Raw genomic sequence first — 19,955 nt, 5'->3', positions numbered from 1 at the left:
GCCCTTTCTTCGTTGGGTGACTTCTCTCGGCTCAACGCTGTCGCTATACTGGTTTGAGTTCTCTTGACCTTCCTTAGTAGTTTATACTCTGCCACTCGGTAATCTTTTATCTTGACTTTCACCATTGTTATGTTCCTGTTCTATATCACTATTTTCCAATCTTTATTGCAGTCTTTCCTCTTTATTTGGGTTTCTTTCGGTGTTTATTTTCAGACTTCTGAAATGGGTACTTTTAACCTTTCATATTTTCTAATAAAGGTGCTTAAGGCAATGCTCTCTAAATACTACTCTAGTTCCAGTGTGTATATTTCAACATGTAAAAGCTTTATCGTTTAGTGCAAAATATATTATTTCTATTTTTATTTCTTTTTAACTCCTGGAAGATTTATTCTCAAGTATTTAGGAATTGTCTAGTTCTCTTTTTTTATTGACTTTTAACTTTTATTTGCCTTTTTACCAGAAAATATTCCTTATATCATGTCAATTCTTTGAAATTGTTATGATTCAGTAAATGGAAAATTTTTGCTTTCTATATCTTGAGGCTATGTTATTAGGTGCATACAAATTTTAAATTGTTATATTTTCTTGATAAATTTAATCTTCTTCTTATCAGTATGAAGTGACCCTCTTTGTCTCCCTTAATGATTTTATCTAAAATCTAATTTGCGTATTTTTAATGTGGCTACAAAAATTTTCTAATGGTAAGTATTCGCCTAGTGTATAAATTCTCACTTTCAGATTTTCAACCTTTCCATACCCTTAGATTTTAAGTGTTTTTCTTTTAAGTGGTATCACTGGATTTTTAAAACATTCATTCAGAAAATCTTTATCTTTTAACTTTTATTCCCTTTGCATTCTGTGAATACTGATATATTTGCGTTAATATCTACTATGCATTTGTCCGTGATAAATATTATTTTTCCTTATCTCTATTACTTACTTTTGTATTGCTAAATATTTGTACCAATTGCCCTTTTTTTTTTTTTTTTTACCTTTTAGGTTCTATTCCTCAAATGGTTATATTAGGAATTAAAGCATGCATACTTAGCAAAACTAATCAAAACATTTGCCCTCTTCTCAAATAACGTAAGGGCCTGAGAACACTGAAATAGATACAGTAAACTTAATACTCACACAGCTTCAATATTATCAACTCACAGCCAATCTTAGAATATCTTCTCTCATTTATTCCATACCTGTAACATTTTGAAGCAATTCCTGGAGAACATTTCACTTTATCTGTATTTTAATATGTATTTCTAAAAGAAAGAATTTTTCAAAAATAACTGCAATAATATTATCACAGATTAAACTTTGAAAGTTGTTACTATGATCAAAAATCCAGAGTTAAATTTCCCATTGTCTTGTAAGTACCTTGAATTTGGTACTTTTTTGTTGTTTCCCTTTAAATCCTTGAGGTATGGAGCTCATTGATAAGGAGTCTTTTAAAATCCTTATCTGCTAATTTCGTTATCTCTGTCATTTCTAGGTCTATTTCTGTTTATTGCTTTTTCTCATAGGTAAGCATTCTTCCTTTTTTTCTTCCTGTTTCTTCACAAGTCTACTAACTTTTATTAGATCCCATACATCCTAAATTTGATTTTTTAGTACTGGATTTTGTTATATTCCTTTAGAGTTATGGGCTTTGTTCTGGCAAGGAGTTATGGTACTTGCGAATTAGCTTGATCTTGATCTTTTCTGGGGCTCTTTTCAAACTTCTGTAGGATCAAAATAGAGTAGCTTTACTCTAGCCTTTCTTTAGTCCTACTACTACTTTTTTACCTTTTTACATTTCTAATTAGATGCTAATATATTCTACAAGATCTCTCCACTATAACTGGTGGAAACTCAAATGACTCCCAGTCTTTGTGGACTTTTAACACTGTTCAGTTTACTATTCCCTAGTAATTGTTCCTCTTATACTCTTTGGGGTTTATTTGCATGATCTTTGGAGTTTCACCTTACATACGTGCAGATGAGTGTCAAGGCAAAGGCTGAAGGAAATCTATATGCAGATTCCTACAGCTCTTTCTCTGCATGATACCCTCCAGGATACTTTCTACTTGCAAGTTCTCTGTTTCAACAAAGTAAATTTGCTGAACTCCATTTGGGTTTCCTATCTTTGTATCAATTCAGAAATTGCTATCAGACACAGAGCTGCTGTGATTGTGGGGCTCACTACCTTTGATTCCCTCCTTGCAGAGCACATAGTTCTGAACTGTTTTCAATGTCTAAAAACAATTGTTTCATACATTTTCCCCAGTTTTCTAGTAGTTTACAATGACTAAGTCTTATAGAGCTTAAACTGTCAAATCAGAAACAGAATTCTGTTAATTATTTTGTTTAACATAGAAAATATAGATGTTTTATAATCTTTGGTAAGTTTAATACTTGAAATCTCTTTTTTTGCTGGTTCTCACTTATACTGCTTTGCTTCCTTTTAATTATTTATCTTTGGCAGGATGGCAGCCAATGCTTTTGTTCCATTTGTTTTCATTACCTGGAGATTCCCTAAATCCTAGGGTGAATGTGTCCTCTACTAGAAATACCTGGCAGTATTACCCATTAGGAATCACCTCAAACCTGGGGCTAATAATAATAATAATAATAATAATAATAATAAGGAAGATTCACGTAAGTTCTTAGATATTTTCCCCTTTTTTTCATATTCTCCTACTTTTCTCCCTAAAGCAGACTTTTCTGTATTTGGGAAGAAAGATGAAGACACTTTCAAATATGGGTTGCCTTTATCTCCTCAGAGTGAGACTTTTTTAGGTCCTAGCTTAATGTAGGAGACAAAGTCATAAATTATGGAGAGAATCTTTTGTAAAAACAAAAACAAAACCAGGAGCACCTGGGTGGCTCAGTCGGTTAAGTGTCTGCCTTCAGCTCAAGTCATGCTCTCAGGATCCTGGGATCAAGCCCTGCATCAGGCTCCCTGTTCAGCAGGGAGTCTCCTTTTCCCTCTCCTCTGCCTCTCCTCCTTGCTTGTGTGCTCTTGCTCTTTCTCTCTCAAATAAAATTTTTAAAAAATGAAAAATAAAAACTTGATGTTAATTTGGGGTTTTTTTGTTGTTGGACAATGAGATGCTTTATTAAATTTGATACATTTACTATATAAGATTTCTGTGAAAAAAAAGGGGTATCAAATTACTTTGGATCTAGGTCTCTGCATTATAAAATCTGTCCCCAAAAGATGTCCTTTCACTATATCCAATGGCTAGAAACATACAGAAGACCAAGAAGCCCAAGAATGTGTGACTCTCACATATCCTCACAACACAAAACGAATAAACAAACAGCTTTCATGCTCTGATATTCTGTTCGTCTGCTTGCTTTTCTAGGTTTAGACTTTTCCAAAATATTTAATCTTTGATGTGCAGTTTCCCACTAATATATATTACATATAAATTAGTAATTATAAAAATATATAATCATTAATATATATTATCCATATAATACATATCATACTATATATAATCGATATGCAATGAGCATATCATTCAACTATATCTTACTGTTTTCAACAGGAGGAGATAATCCAAATAATCTAACTCACTATTCCCAGAAGTAGAATTCTTTCAGCTAATTTCTTAAAAAACTGAATCATAAAGGGTGAGAGGCTTGTTGTCTTCTTCCTCCTTGGCCCTAGTGCTAGGTGGTGATTTGGGTATGTATGACTACTCTAAAGACCAAACTCTCCTTCATGTGAGTTAAGTCCAGGTTTAAGGGAAGAGAAAGTATTAGCAGGTTGATTTGATTGAAGATCTATTGCCATACTCGTCACTCAGATTTCTTAATAATAAAGCTTGCATTTGACCTCTAATTCTCTGTTTTCTATGTCTTATTTTTCAGTTGCTTCCCACACTTGGAAAACAAGAATAATTACCCATCCCACCCACTCTGACCCCTACCCCGGCCCAAAAGAAAAAAGAAAAACACAACAGTATGTATTAAAAATAGTTTTCCATTTAGTTCCTGGCTAAATTTATATGAGAAGTTATGAAAAGATAGATAAGAAGCAACCAAGGAAACGCAAACAAATCCTGCTTGCTACTTATGGTAATTAAGATGGGGAAGAGGACGGACTAAGTTAGGTTTTTTTTTTTTGTTTTTTTTTTTTTTTTTTACTCCTCCAATGCCCAGAGAATAATTTGATCGTCCCTACTACCACGTCAGATGGTGCCCAAAAGTGCCTTGCTGCGGTTTGTGGTTTTACAGCCTGTGGGTCTAGCAGATAAATGTGTTATATTGTTTTATTTCTAAGGACAACTAGGGTCATTACACACAGCTGTGTCTCCTTCCAGCACTTTTTCATTCAATGACTGCTCTAAACCTCACCCACTAAGTACTCATTTGAGGGGCCTTCACATTAATTTAACTTCTCCAGCCAGATTATTAAAAACAGACAAACAAAAACACTTAAGAAATAACTAAAGACATCTCAATAAGGTAAGGTAAGAATTCAAGAAAATTGCTTAGTCCTTAAATATATCTAACATTATTAGCCACAAAAATCTGCGCTCTTTCTGCACCCTTCATTCAGTGCCTGGGACTGGCCAAGGGAAGCCCGCACCGTAACTCAATTATCAGCCCACTAGCATCAGTTTCGCGCTATGAAACATCGTATTGGATGACTCAAGAGTCTGTGTTGGGGTGTAAAAAAGTTAAAAGGTCAGAAAGGTAAACAGAATCAGGGCTATTGAGAGCTTTATAGGTCATTAAAAGGATTTTAAAAACCATATGCTGTCTAGGAGGCAGCCAAGATAGAGACTGTAAGATGGGAGAAATATGATCTGTAGATCAAGTCCTAGTAAGAACGCTGGCAGCAGCAGCATTCAAAACCATCTGCAGCCAGTTTAGCAAACAATCTGGAATGCCACCAGGAACAAATTAAAATAGTCAATCCTGGAAGAAATGAAAGCCTAGCATGGATGAGTGAAACGTTGCTTGCTGGAGATATGCAGAGCCTGTAATCTTCCAATATTCTAGAAACCATAAAAAGAATTTTTCACCACTAAAGTAATATGGAGATTGAAAGTTAAATTGAGGACCCTAAGAAGAAACATGCATGGCACAACTGCCACTCCAAGGCAATGAACATGGATCCCAATCCCAGTGGTCCTGCTAGCATAAGGATTGACCAGGAAGGAATGAGCTTAACTCTGCTGCTACAATCCGTAAGGGACATTGCTCACCTGGTCAGCCCTAGAAGCTCAATACTGTTGAGGATGATCATTGCTTTTAGAGCTGGCAATTTGAATAATATCCCTTGATCATACCTGAAGTGGACTCTTAGAACTGTTTAATGATCATAACACTATTGATTAACATTTGTTGAGAATCAACCTACATCATTCAGCAAATTTACATTGATTCTTAAATATAATTAAAAACTGAAACAGTCTGATCACTAACATTTACTAAATGTTGTTACATGCCAACACAATTGTATGTGCTTTGTATAAAGTCTGGGGTAATTCTAACACCTCTAGTAATACATTACTGGTATGATTTATATTGTTTTATTTAAGCTGAGTGCCATGGTGTCTTATAACTCTTCTTCCTAACCCGTTAATGATGCTACTCAGAAAGAAAAATTCATTCCTTGTCTATTGCAATCATTGGAGCAGGCAATTTTTAAGAATGAGCATGGGAATTCTAGCATTGCGGGTATATGTGAGGAAATGAATGGGACCAAATATCCCAAATGACATAACATCATTAGTGAAGTAATGTTATCATTCCCATTTTACAGATAAACCAAGGCACCCTAAAATTTAGTAGCTTGCACTTTAGTAGGTGGAAGAGCCGGAATTTGAACTCTTGCTATTTTGAAATTTTATCAAACAAATCTAACCACACAGTGGTTCTGGAATTAATCTCAGGATCTAGTCCCATCTCACTCTGGCAATAATGAAACCATGAGATGGGAACAGCTGAGAGATCTCATCCATCTTGAGCCTTGCCTAGGTCTCCTCTTGAGTTCATCAAATTCTGTGTTAGTCACTGAATATTCTTGAGTCAATTCTATTCTCAGCCTCTCTTTCTCTTTTTCTGTTCTCCATTACTCACTGTATCAGGATATATGTAGAAAGTAAGGTGTATTTTGGTATCTACCTGACATTGTTCACAACCCAAAACTTTTAAAGACAAGGTTTTCCACAGGAAGATCGAAACATCTCCAGTTTTTTTATCCCACCTTTTCCTGCAATGTTAGAACTCCCATAGTCAAGGGGAGAAGTTGTCTGCTCCAGTTGCCTGCTAAGGGCCAAGCGTAGCCTCTTTTCTCTCTTGGCAATGTGACTAGGGAGTTAAGCAGAGAAGTTACAGAATAAACTTGGCAGTAATAACTTCCTATTCGAGCTCTGCCTCCAAAAGTCATACCCCATTGCAGTGACTTTTTAAAAGCCGCACAAATACTTTCTGTGTTGTGCTCATAAAGCCTCTCCCCTTTATCGCAAGAAGGAGTTACAAGGGTTGACCCGCAGTACCATCCTGCTGTTTAAGATTTCATGCTCACTGTGTTGGCTTTACTTTCAGGCTCCAAAGAAATATCAACTATGGATGATTGGAGATTTGGAAATGGGCTTAAACCTCTTCAGAAATAACACCCACCCAAGCATGAAGGGGCAGAAATACATATTACAAAATGATAATATCTGGCTAAACCACACAGTGACCATGAAAGGTTAGATGAATGTTTAAAGGTTTTTTATTTGTTTTATCATGATTCTCAAAAGAGGAACAGTAAAAGAAATAACCCACCTACAAGGAAGCCAAATCTAATATGTAAATTTTGAGAATGATTCAAAAGTCAGGTAAGCATTACATATGATTTTGATATTTTAAGTAGGTGCTTTGTAATTTTGCTCTAAAATATATAAAAGATTATTCTAATTTTGAAGAGCACTATTAGAACTGCATTTGGAGCCAAATTTATGAACATGGAAAGATAGTTCGTATTCTCAAAAATGTAGAGTATCAAATTTACATATAGAGATGTCATTAGTGACATTGATAGAATTGATTTGGGGAATAAAATTTACAAGAGGCATGAAGTTATTTTTGTCTTTATTGCCTCACATATGAGACATATTGGGGATTAGGATTAAGTGTTTTAGTAGCTAATTCAATAGAATACCTTTGATGATTATTCCATTTAAACTAAGTACCAACTGTTGGTTCCATAATTTGTCAGAATTTCACAGCAAAGAAAGAAACTTAGGAATGAGACTGAAAGATATTGAAGAAAAAGAGTAGATGTCATTTATTCAAAGCTTAACATTTATTGGGCATATTTTTACATTTTCTACATTATGTGTTCATTTGATCAATCCCATTCTATAAAAAAAAAAGTGCTTTAGAGATGAGGACTCCAGCTACAGTAGCCAATGGGCAACAAGGAGTTACCATTTAAAAGTGTAATAATGGATGAATACTATAAATGTCTAAGTCACTGCTCATAATCCAGGATTTTGACATAATCTGTGGATGGCATTGTTATCCTGATGCAATGTCTAAATATTTATTTCAGCTATCTTTCCCAAGAACTATTTTCACACTCTTTAAAGCTAGAGATTTCATATATAAATGCACATGCATATGTGTGTATATATATATATCTACACATATATATATACAAATACATATATACTATATTCTGAAAATAACTGACATTTATATTAATCTTGCAAAAAGTTGGGCAAATTTGAAAAAAAATTCCTTTTCTATGATCCAATAAATACACTCCCAGCTATAGACTCAAAAGAAATGAAAACATACACCCATACAAAACTTGTGCATACATATTCATACCAGTATTAATTATAGTAGAAAAAATGGAAACAATCCAAGTGTCTATCAAATGATGAATAAACAAAATATAGCATGCACATGCAATAGAATGTTATTCAGCAATAAAAATGAAGTACTGATATATACTACAGTATAAATGGCCCTTGAAAACATCAAGATAAATGAAAGAAGCCAGTCACAGAGGACATGCTGTGTATTTTCATTTATATGGAATGTGTAGAATAAAGAAATCCATGGAGACAAAAAGTGGCTTAGTGATTCCAGGCACTATGGAATAGGGTGTGACCACTAAGGGGTGTTGAGGTGATAATTTGTTCTAATATTAGATAGAGATGATAGTTGCATATCTCTGTAAATTTACTAAAAACCTCTGAATTTAAAATTTGTAAAAAACAAATTTTATCTCAATGAATTATATCTCAGTAAAGTTATAAAAACGTAACTATGATCACATTTAGAATAATATAAATTTGTGAATTTATGAAAGCAACATAAATCAAGAGAAAACCACTGGGTAGAGACCTCATAAAATTAGATAATTTTGATGTAATTCTGATCCAGAGGTTATTAACTTTCAAGGGTAGATAACAAATTACCAAAAAAGAGAATATGTGATGAAATTAGTTTTCATAGGCAAATGATTGCAAATCTAGCTTGAAATTTGAAGGCCACTTTAGTAAGCGATTTTTAAATATGCTTTATCCTTAGTAAACATGACCAGCCTGAAGTAGTAAATAAGAGGAAATCAAATCAGAAATTAACTTTTTATGAAATTCTACTTTTTATGAAAAGATGTTATTATTTTGACTTCTACCAAAAATTCTACCTTTTATGAAAATATGTCATTATCTTGACTCTCACAGTTAAGACTATTTAAAACAGGTCCATATAATATTATGTAGGACTCTTTAGAATAGGATATGGTACCCAAGAAGAAGACTGATACTCAGTTGGACCACTGGCATGACCATACCAGCTGTTAAAATAGTGAAATAGTCTATACTGGTTCATAAATAGCCTCTGCCTCTAGTTTTTTAGTGCCTCCCTGCCTTCCAGTTGACCTCAACTCTACCCTAGACTCCAACTCCAAACCTCTATATAAGGCAGTTATAGGTTTGGAACAGTGGCATAGTTCATGCCAAGTTCCCAAACAGCCTTCCTCCTAAGACCATTGGATAGAGAAACTATGTAATGCTGTACACCTCAAAGATTTAAATTTATTGAAGAGTAAATAAATGAAAGTGTGGGAGGGAATCTTGGAAGGAAATTACTCCAATATAATAAAGATCATATGTGAAAAACCCACAGCTAACATCATACTCAATGATGAGACTAAAAACTTTTCCTTTAAAAACAGAACAAGACAAGGATGCCCACTTTTGCCACTTCTATTTAACATAGTCCTAGAAATCCTAGTTAGAACAATCAGGTAAGAAAAATAAAAGGATCCCAAATTGGAAAGAAAAAAAAGTAAAATCATCCCATTCATAAATGTTATGATCTTATATACAGAAACTTCACAGACTCCACAAAAAAGGGTTAGAAATAATAAATGAATTCATCATTTACTTACAAAGATACAAAAATCAAAATCAGTACACAAAAATTAGTAGTGTTTCTGTTCAGTAACAGTGAACAATCTGAAAAGGAAATTAAGAGAACAATTGCATTTACAGTAGCATCAAAAGAATAAAATGCTTAAAATTGACAAAGAGACAGAAAACTTGTACACTGAAAACTATAAAGTATTTCTGAAGGAAACTGAAGAAGACAGAAAAAAGAAAGATATCCTGTGTTTATGGATTCAAAGACTTAATGTTAAGGTGTCAATACTACCTAAAATTGTCTACAAATTCAATATAATCCTCATCAAAATCCTAATTACTATTTATTTGCAGAACTTGAAAAATTCATTCTAAAATTTATATGGAATATTAAAGGACCCTTACTAGCCAAAACAACTTGAAAAAAAGCAAAGCTGGAGGCTTCACACTCCTGATTTTAAAAATTACTACAAATCTAAAGTAATCAAAAGACTGTGGCACTGGCATAAAGACAGGCATATGGACCAATGGAGTAGAATAAAGAGCCCAGAAATAAATCCTCACTCATGGTTAAAAGATTTTCAGTAGAATGCCAAACCTTTCAATTGGGAAAGGACAATCTTCAAAAAATGGTACTGGGAAAACTGGATATCCACATGCTAAAGAATAAAATTGGACCCTTATCATAAACCATATACAAATATTAACTCAAAATGGATCAAAGACCCAAAAGTAAGACCAGAAATCATAAAACTCTTAAAAAAACAAAAAGGAAAAGCTTTTTAACTTTGCATTTGGTGATGATTTAATAGTCATGAAACCAAAAGCATAGGCAACAACAAAAAATAAATTGGATTACATCGAAGTTAAAGTTTTTTGTGCATTAAAAGACATTATAAACAGAGTAAAGCTACAACTCACAGAATGGGAGCAAGTATTTGCAAACCATATATCTGATAAAGCATTGATATACATAATGTATAAGGAACTCCTATAATTCAAACAAGCAATCCAATTGAAAAAACTGGGCAAAGGCTTAAACAGACATTTCTCCAAAGAAGATAGACAAATCTTCAGTCAGCATATGAAAAGATGCTCAATATCACTAATAATTAAGAAAATGCAAATAAAAATCACAATGATATACTACTTTATATCCATTGGAATGGATATTACAAAAAAAATAAGGAAACAACAATCATTGGTGAGGATATGGAGAAATCGGAATCCTTGTATATTGTTGGTGGGAATCTAAAATGATACAGCTACTGTGGAAAATAGTGTGATGGCCCCTGCAAAAGATTAAAAAAGAATTACTCTATTATCCAGCAATTCTACTTCTGGATATGTACCCAAAAGAATTGAAAGCAAGGACCTGAACAGATATCTCTTCATTATTCATAGCAGTATTATTCACAGCAGTATTCATAGCAGTATTATTCACAACAGCCAAAAGATGGAAGCAGCCAAGTGTGTATTGAAGGAGGAATGATTAAACATAATGGAATATTATTCAGCCTTAAAACAGGGAATCTGATACATGCTATAGCATAGATGAACCTTGAAGACACTATGCTAAGTGAAATAAGCCAGTCATAAAATGATAAATATTGTATGATTCCACTTATATGAGTTACCTAGAAGAGTCAAATTCATAAAGACAGAAAGAAAAATGATGTTTCCCAGGAGGTGAGGGGACAGAAAACAGGGAGTTAGTGTCTTATTGTATAGAATTTCAGTTTTGGAGATGGACGGTAGGAAGGTGGGGATGGTTGTACGACAATGTGGATATATTTAATGCCATAAAACTGCACACTTGGTGCTGAAATGGTAATATTTATATTATGTGTACTTTACTACAATAAAAATTTATTTTTATGTTTATTGCAGTGGCAGGCATGTATTTCACTAAATCAAAGATGGTACCACTGGAAAAATGAGCTCGTGAAGCTCAAGAAGCTTAAATCCTTGTGATAAGTCCATACCTAGGTACTCAGAGAAAGTAAGAAGAGTTCAAGCTGTAGGCAGCACTCTGACGTGGATATCCTACAAGACCTTGTATAGTAGTTTGCCAAGGCTATCATAACAGAATACCACAGACTGGTGACTTAAACCAAAAAAAAAAAAAAAAAAAAAAAATTTCTTTTTCACAGTACTGGAGGCTGGAAGTCCAAGATCAAGGTGTCAGCAGGGTTGGTTTCTGGTTAAACCTCTCTTCCTGGTTTGTAGATGGCTCCCTTCCCACTGCCTTTCCTCTGTATACGCACCTTGTCCTTTTTCCTTCCTTTGTGAACATAGTTCTATTGGATTAGGGCCCCACTCTTATGACCTCATTTTTTCTTAATTACTTCCTTAAAAGCCCTATCTGCAAACACAGTCATATTGAGGCTTTGGGCCTCAAAATATACATTTTGGAAGACACAGTTCAGTTGGTAACAGATTCCTATGTACTCTCATGTGGCCCGCCATCATAGAAAAATGCTGTCCAAATTCGATCTAATAATTATTATGCTACCAATCACACAAAATTATTTGCTATTCGATAATAACGTAACCATGATGATGTTGCCAACTAAATAGAAATTTTCAAGATGCTAAATTAGTTGAAAATGCGACTTCTAGCTATTCTCTAGGGAAAAAATCCAAGTTCAATTATTCAATAAGAAAGCACAGGGCATTGCACCTTTGCATAGTACCACATCCATCAGACCAGATAACTGCATCTTCATCCATCATTTGGTACAGTCAAAATAAAATTGTTATAACAGAACATCAATGTAGACTGCTCTCAAACTAAAGACTTCATTTCAATAAATGTCTTGGCTGCTCCTGTGATTCCATCTTGCAACGCATTAACATGATCTGTGGTCCACATCCCATCCCTCTCATATTCTCTGTTAATTAAAGTTTAAGAACATTTGATTAGATAGACAAAACAGAAGCTTCTTCAAACCCAGAGGGCTGTACCCTTTAAGCATATTTTCTTTCTTTGCCAGTTTTTTAGTGTCCAGCCTTCAAAAAGTGGTAGGTTACCATCTTGCTAGTCATGAATCAATGCTACATACTCTGCATCATCTTAGCCACATAAACCTGAGGTCCAAAAAACACTCACTCTTGTCACTTAGGACCTATCTGGTTTTTTTAGTTCATCTCAAATATTTAAAGATACTGAAGCCATTCTGCATCATATCCATCATTATAATATCTTTAAAATCAGGATCTGCCAGTCAAGGGTAGCCTATTATATTAATAAAGCAATTTTTAAAATTTACTTATAGGAAGAAATAAAATATAGGAAATGCTATATTTCACAACTGACTTCTCACTACAGCAACTCACTTAAAATATTTCTTTCTGCATGGTTAGGTTTTTCTAGAGAAAACTTTTAAATGCTTTTCCTGTGGTTATCTCATTTAAAATAAGTTATTTTGCAAACATAACTAACATTGCCACTAAGAGAACATCATTATCTTATCAAATTTTAGAGTATTGATAACAGATGGCTTGCTGATCATTCACTCTGTTCCTAAGAAATTAATTGAGCCTTCTGGAAAGCCCTATTATCATGTAGAAATACCCAGTAATGAACGCACATTACAACGGTGGGCAAATTAAAGGCACTTGATAGATAATAATTATAATAAAATAACAATTATTATATTGCTCTTTCATTCTGTTCTGTGACTAAGATTCAAGTAAAACATTATTTTTTATATAAAAATAGATACAGTTCCTGTCTTCATTAAGAAATCATTCAACATATAATTATTGAGCCCATTTATTGAACAAATGTTAGCAATGACCTCTGAGAATAAGTCAGTGCATAAAACAACAGCTTTGGAAATGGCTAATACAAAAACAATATTCATTTTTCTATTTATAGATCCTTTGGAACCCCATTTGCCCTCACACAACAACTTAAGTCCAAACTGCATGACTCACAGCATAATATTTTGAGTGCGATTTTCCTTCAGTACTCCATCACCATCACTAATACAAAATTACTACCAGTATCTATTTCTTTCTCATGTGGTTCCATCGCTGCTGGGAAATATTAAAAACATGAAGAGATCTGGTCTCGGTTTCTTCTTGGGGATTCTTCAATTTGACTCACTCTTCTTCGACTCCTCCAGTGCTTCCTAAAAGAGAAAAATAGAAATGGTTGGCCAAAGGCAAGAATATCAAGTGAAAAAGTTGTGTTCACTCAACTCTTTTTAGCTCATTGACATTTCACATACATTAAAAAAAAAAAAAAAGAGGAGAAAAGAAAAGTGATGAGAGAAAGATAAAACCACCTCTTCTGAGCTGCAGTAGACTGGTTAAAAAGTATAAGATTATGCTGAGTGAAATAAGTCAATTAGAGAAGGACAATCATCATATGGTTTCACTCATACGGGGAGTATAAGAAATAGTGAAAGGGACCGTAAGGGTAAGGAAGGGAACTGAGTGTGAAAAATCAGAGAGAGAGACAAACCATGAGAGACTCCTAACTCTGGGAAACAAAGGGTCACGGAAGTGGAGGTGGGTGGGGCGCTGGGGTAACTGGGTGACGGGCACTGAGGAGGGCATGTGATGGGATGAGCACTGGGCGTTATACTATATGTTGGCAAATTGAATTTAAATTTTTAAAAATGTGAAAAAAGAGCATAGGAGCAGTCAGCTCTATAATAGTTCTCTTCTGAGAATTTGCTGTTGGAGTAAAGGAAGATCACAAAGGAAAAAGTCCTCCTCCAACATTATGTTTTGTGAAGAATACTCCAAAGATTTCCAGCTTTCCAATCAAAAAGAATCAGGGTTCATTGATTCAAGCGGTCATCTCTGCCTATGAAATTAAAATGGGATGAACCTAGATCTTTTTCTTAGCTAAACACCTCAAAAGAAAGTAGAACAGGTATGGTGGTGGTTGACTACAGATGAGAGAAGGTACTGGTTTGATTCAGGGCTTTTCTGCAGTTCAATGAAGAAAGTTTTCTATTATAATTCCATTGAACTCAGCACTGTATTGCATTACCAGGCCAAAAATATCCTCAGGCATGCTTTAAAATGTAAGAATGTTGTTATTAGAATTAAAATGTACAGTTTACAAGTATTTAATCTCAATCTAGTTGACTAAATTTATACACATCTACTTATCAATTTGGAGATTAATTAATCTCAAGTACAATAAAATAGCATTAAATCACCAAAATTATTTCTCTGGGTCTATTGCAGTGAACGGTACAGCAGAATTTGAAAATAAAACACCAAGGCTGTCTGATGCCATCTCACACCGACTGATTTAGAATTTTGTTTTGAATATTAGGAAACTGAAACTGGAATGCTGCAGAGCTCTCTCTGCATATAGGTACACTTGTTTATCATCGTTAATCTTTGAAAAAAAAAATGAATGTGAAGCTTAATGCTTAGGCATTTATACATACCAAATTTGAAACTGATAATCACAAGGGTATTTATTCTGAAAATTTTGCCTCAGGACTTGGCTGAGCCTCCACTGGATTGCTGCATGTTAATATCAATCTCGCTTCACAGTGCCCAGAAATCCAAATCCTAAAGGAGATCTCCCTTCAGTTTTATTCCCATTTCTTTTGTTAACTTGTATTTTTGAAAAATACTGTCAACTGACGTATTTACACCTTTTATAAAATAGATACAATAGCATTTGGCCCTTTCCTTATTCAGATAGAGCAGAAATGAAATGATAAAATAGAGAATTTCAGTGGATACTATCCCAAAATCAGTAAGACTTTTGTCTGAGCACAAAAATAATCCCTCTCCAAAATAGTAAGCATAAATCATGAAATCATCCAGCATTTCACAAATATGAATTAAACACTTTCTGTATCTCAGACATTATGACAGATGACATATTATACAAAGCGAAGAAGGCAGGTACCCTTTCCTAAAAGTGTCACCCACCCAAAAAAGGACATACATAAATAAACACAAGGTGGTAAATTCTGTAGCTATGTTGGGCCCTCAGAGCTTAATGGTCAGCTTAATCTAAAGACATCCAGAGAATTTGGTAAGAAGTGATGTTTAGAATACTGAACTATGATTCTCCAGCTCATCCACAAAATATGAGGAGGAATGCTATGTGCAAAGACACACAGACCTGGAGGTTTTGTGAATGTGGTCTGGTATGACTAAACATTAAATGTATGTGTGGGGATTGTGTGAGTCAGTGTTCCTTTCCGCAAGAGACAGAAATATAGCTCAACTGAACTTAAACAGGAAACCTGTTGATTTAAAAGTGAAGGTAGCCTCTGGGACAATGGGATCCAGGGACAACTTCTATCAGGACTCTTTCTCCATCTTTCTTTCTTTCTGTCTCTAACCTCTGCTTTGTTTTATAATTTATGAGTCTTTTTCACTCTACAGGGGGTTACTCAAAGGGTAGAGAATGCAACCACAGGGAGTTAAAGACCCCCATCCTTCCATCAACAGAAAAGAGAGCCAGCTCCAAAATAAGAATTTTCACAGAAGAACTAATAAAATAGGCCCAGTTTAAGTCTTAAAAAAAAAAAAAAGAAAGAAAGAAAGCAAATATAAGAGCTACAACAGGTAACAGGTAGCATAGTTACAAAGGTAGGCCATGATTAGATCTTTGAGAATCTTTTATGCTACACAAAGTTTGGATTTCATCCTGTAGGTTAAAGGAGAAAAGCGAAGGATTTTTTTTTTTAAGATTTTATTTATTTATTCATGGGAAGCACAGAGAGAGAGAGAGAGAGAGAGAGAGGTGGAGGGAGAAGCAGGCTCCATGTTGGGAACCTGATGTGGGACTCGATTCCGGGTCTCCAGGATCACACCCTGGGCCGAAGGTGACACTAAACCACTGAGCCACCAGGGCTGCCCAAAGTGAAGGATTTTAAACAGAGGAGTAATATGATCAGACTTCCATGCTTAGAGCACAGGGAATGATAGGGTAAGGTGAGAGAGGGTGGGGTGACAGGAGATGGTTGCAGTGATTTATGTGCCAGACGACAATGCTTTGAACTGAGCAATAGCAGTTGTAATGTAGAAATAGAACATATAGAAATTAGTATTTACTAGTCATAGGTATCTAAGAGGGAAAGCTATGTGGAATGACTAAAAAAAATTCTGATTTGAAGGCTCAGTAAATAATGGTACCCTCAACCAGAATGAGAACTACACAGAGAGGAGAGAGATGAATTCATTTTGAACTAGTTGAGGGTCATGTGAAATCTCAAGGTGATGTCCAGGGGGCATTTTGGATGTCTAAGTATATAGTTCAGAAGACAAGTTGGCTGAGCTGGGTGTATAAAGTCGGGGAATATTCACACAGAAGTCATGGAGAGGGATGATGTAGTAGGAGAATATGTAAGTTGAGAAAAGATGAGCGCAAACTATATAACTTCATAAACTTGAAAGATGAGTGTGATGAGCCCACTCGAGTAGACTGAACTTTAGTTTCCATAATTCCTTTCTCTTGCGTATTTCCAGTTGGAGTGGGCTGGAGATTGTCCTGCTGGAGTTAAGGGGCAGAAGGGAGGGGGTAACTACTCTGTTTGGTGGCCGAATGTGTGATCTATCGTGGAGAATATTCTATATGTGCTTGAGAAGAATATTCTGGTCTCATTAGGTGCAGTGGATTGTATACGTCAATCAGGACCGACTGGTCTTCAGTGTTGTTCAAGTCCTCTGTTTCCTTATTGATCTGTCTGACTCATCTTCTCATTTTAAGAGTATTGACGTCTCCTACTGTTATTTGTTACTGCCCATATCTCCCCTTCAATTGTCAATATTTGCTTCATTCGTTTGGGTGCCCTGCTGCTAGGTGCATATATATTTATAAGTGTTGTATCTTCCTGATGAGTTGATTATATATGACTATACAATGTCCTTCTTTGTCTCTTGTAACAGCTTTGACTGATTTTTATCTGATGTAAGTACATCCCTCCCTACCCTGTTTGGGTAACTTCCCAAAGTACGTCCATACTTTGTATGGAATATCTTTTTCCATTCTTTCGATTTCAGCCTGTGAACGTTATTATATCTAAAGTGAGTCTATTAGCATGTGGCAGGACCTTATTTTTTTCATCCATTCATCTATTCTATGTCTTTTGATTGGAGAGTTCAAACCATTTATATTTAAAGTAGTCAGTGACAGGGAAGGGCCTTATCTTGCCATTCTGTTCATTGGTTTCTGTATTTTGTATAGTGATTTTGTTCTTTTATCTCCCTTTGTGTTTCACTGATTTTTATTTGCAATGACATATTTTGATTCCTTTCTCATTTTCTTTTGCATGACTTCTATAGGTATTTTCTTTGTGGCTACCGTGCGGGTTATGCAAAATATCTTCTAGGTATAAACAATCTATTTTAAATTGGTAACAACTTCAGTCACGTAAAAACTCCTTCACATCTCCTGCCACGGTTTTATGTTATTGATGTCACAAATTAGAGCTTTTTAATATTTTGTATCCATTAACAGTTTCATAGTTACATATTTATGTTTTTATCTTGTAAATTGTATACCTAAATTAAAAATGACTATGCAGCACCATTACAGTGTTACAGGATTCTATATTTGTCTATGTATTTACCTTTACTAGAGAGCTTTATATCTTTATATCCTTTCCTTATTGCTGCCTAGCATCCTTTTATTTCAACTTGAAAGCCTTCCTTTAGCAATTCCTTTTTTTTTTTAAGATTTCATTTATTTATTTATTCATGAGAGACACAGAGAGAGAGAGGCAGAGACACAGGAAGAGGGAGAAGCAGGTTTACATGCAGGAAGCCCTATGTGGGACTCGATCCCGGGACTCCAGGATCACGCCCTGAGCCGAAGGCAAACACTTTAACCGCTGAGCCACCCAAGCATCCCTCCTTTAGCAATTCTTATAAGGCCTGCCTAGTGGGGTAATGAACTCGCTCAACTTTTTTTTTTTTTTTTTAATCTGGGAAGATCTTTATTTTTCCTTCATTTTTTGAAGGACAGTTTTGTCGAATAGAGTATTCTTAGTTGGCAGGTTTTTTTGTTTGTTTTCTTTTAGCACTTTGAATATATCATCAAACTCCCTCCTGGCTTGCAATGTTTCTGCTAAGAAGTCTTCCGGGAATCTTATGGGAGCTCCCTTGTATGTGATGAGTCACTTTTCTTTTGCTGCTTTCAAGACTTTTTCATTGTTCTTTATTGTAATTTGTCTCATGCATTTGTCCTCTTGCATCAAATTACCTCCAGATACGCTGAAAACTGGAAATCCAGGACTTAAAAACCTAAGAGCAAGACATATGTTCCTCATCAGTTTACTTTTCTGAGAGACCTTCTCCAAACAGCAACCTGTGAGCATCTTGAGTGTCTTCCTTCCTTTTAGCTTACCTTCTTACTTCTGAATGTTAAATAAGTGAATGAGTGAATGGCCAGATAGCATCTTTAAATGATTGTTCTGTAGCCCAACTCAACAATACGGATTATATTTGTAGGATTCTGAGCTTCTTTGAAAGAAGAATCATTTGAAACCAAGGGAGTGTAATGAAACAGGGCATAAATAATATTGTCTTAGAAACTTTTTTTTTAACATCTTGCTTTCTTTATGAAGACAATTCTCATAAAAATTGTTCAGGCATTGACAATACTGTTGCTCTGCTACACATTCTCAGGGAGAGGTACTTGAAGCAGAAGATGGTTTTAGCTATTGTATGACATGATGGTACCCTCTCCAAGTTCTGTGGACTCATCTCCTGCAGGTTTTGGGGTACAGTCATGGACTTAACGGTTTGGCCCACCTGAGTATAGATGTTCTCCTAAGCTTTCTTTTTGTAGGAGGTCGATTGATTTATAAAATAAAATAAAATATTGTCATATTCATCATATGTAAATAATATTGGTTGACAAGTGTTTGTTCAAAATATGTCCTCCAAAATACTTACCCTTGCTCTACAGTTCATTTCAGAGTAACATCAGGTTATATCTTCAAGTAGATAAAGTGACCCACTTACTGAATGAGTTTCCTTAAGTATCATGTCAATAGATAAGAAAATCTCTTGTTTATTTAAGATTTTATTTATTCATGAGGGACACAGAGAGAGAGGCAGAGACACAGGCAGAGGGAGAAGCAGGCTCCCTATGGAGAGGCTGATGTGAGACTCAATCCCAGGACTCCAGGATCATGACCTAAGCCATAGGCAGATGCTCAACCATTGAGCCACCCAGGAGCCCCTTAAATTTAAAAATAACAAAAGAAAATAGTAGTTTCTCGGTGACATAATCTACTCAATATCCTCAATCTTCAATACAAAACCAGTATTGACCAGGATTACGGATAAAATATCTGCTTAGAAAAAAGTCAAGTACACATATTTTAGAAATTTCAGTCAATTTGTATTAAATGAAATATACAGATCAGACTATCAAACTTCTCTGGTTTAGTTAGTGAATGCAAAGTAAGTTGATGCGGCTGAATTAATCACAAACTCAAGCTAATTCTTTTTTCATCCTTATTAATCAAGTTAGGGTTTCTGTTCTATGAATGTAAACACAGAAAGGTCAACAATTTTGCTAGGGGCATGTTCCAGGGCATGGGAATTAAGTGAAAAGTCATCTTTCATTCCCTTACTGGCCTAAAAACA

General features: G+C 34.9%; 1 long non-coding RNA gene across 1 annotated transcript in view; it reads right to left on the bottom strand.

The window, feature by feature from the left end:
* Positions 1–9,489: 9,489 nt before the first annotated feature.
* LOC125753998 (uncharacterized) overlaps positions 9,490–19,955 on the bottom strand; it is a 28,935-nt gene continuing 18,469 nt past the window's right edge. The window contains exons 5-6 of the long non-coding RNA XR_007407143.1: positions 13,305–13,501; positions 9,490–12,256 (exon numbers count right to left, since the gene is read on the bottom strand). This is a non-coding gene — a long non-coding RNA (uncharacterized LOC125753998). The remainder of the gene's footprint in view (positions 12,257–13,304; positions 13,502–19,955) is intronic.

This window comes from Canis lupus, chromosome 29 (assembly GCF_003254725.2).
Source record: "Canis lupus dingo isolate Sandy chromosome 29, ASM325472v2, whole genome shotgun sequence".
Taxonomy (NCBI): Eukaryota; Metazoa; Chordata; class Mammalia; order Carnivora; family Canidae; genus Canis; species Canis lupus.
This window is presented reverse-complemented; position numbering and strand designations above follow the sequence as displayed.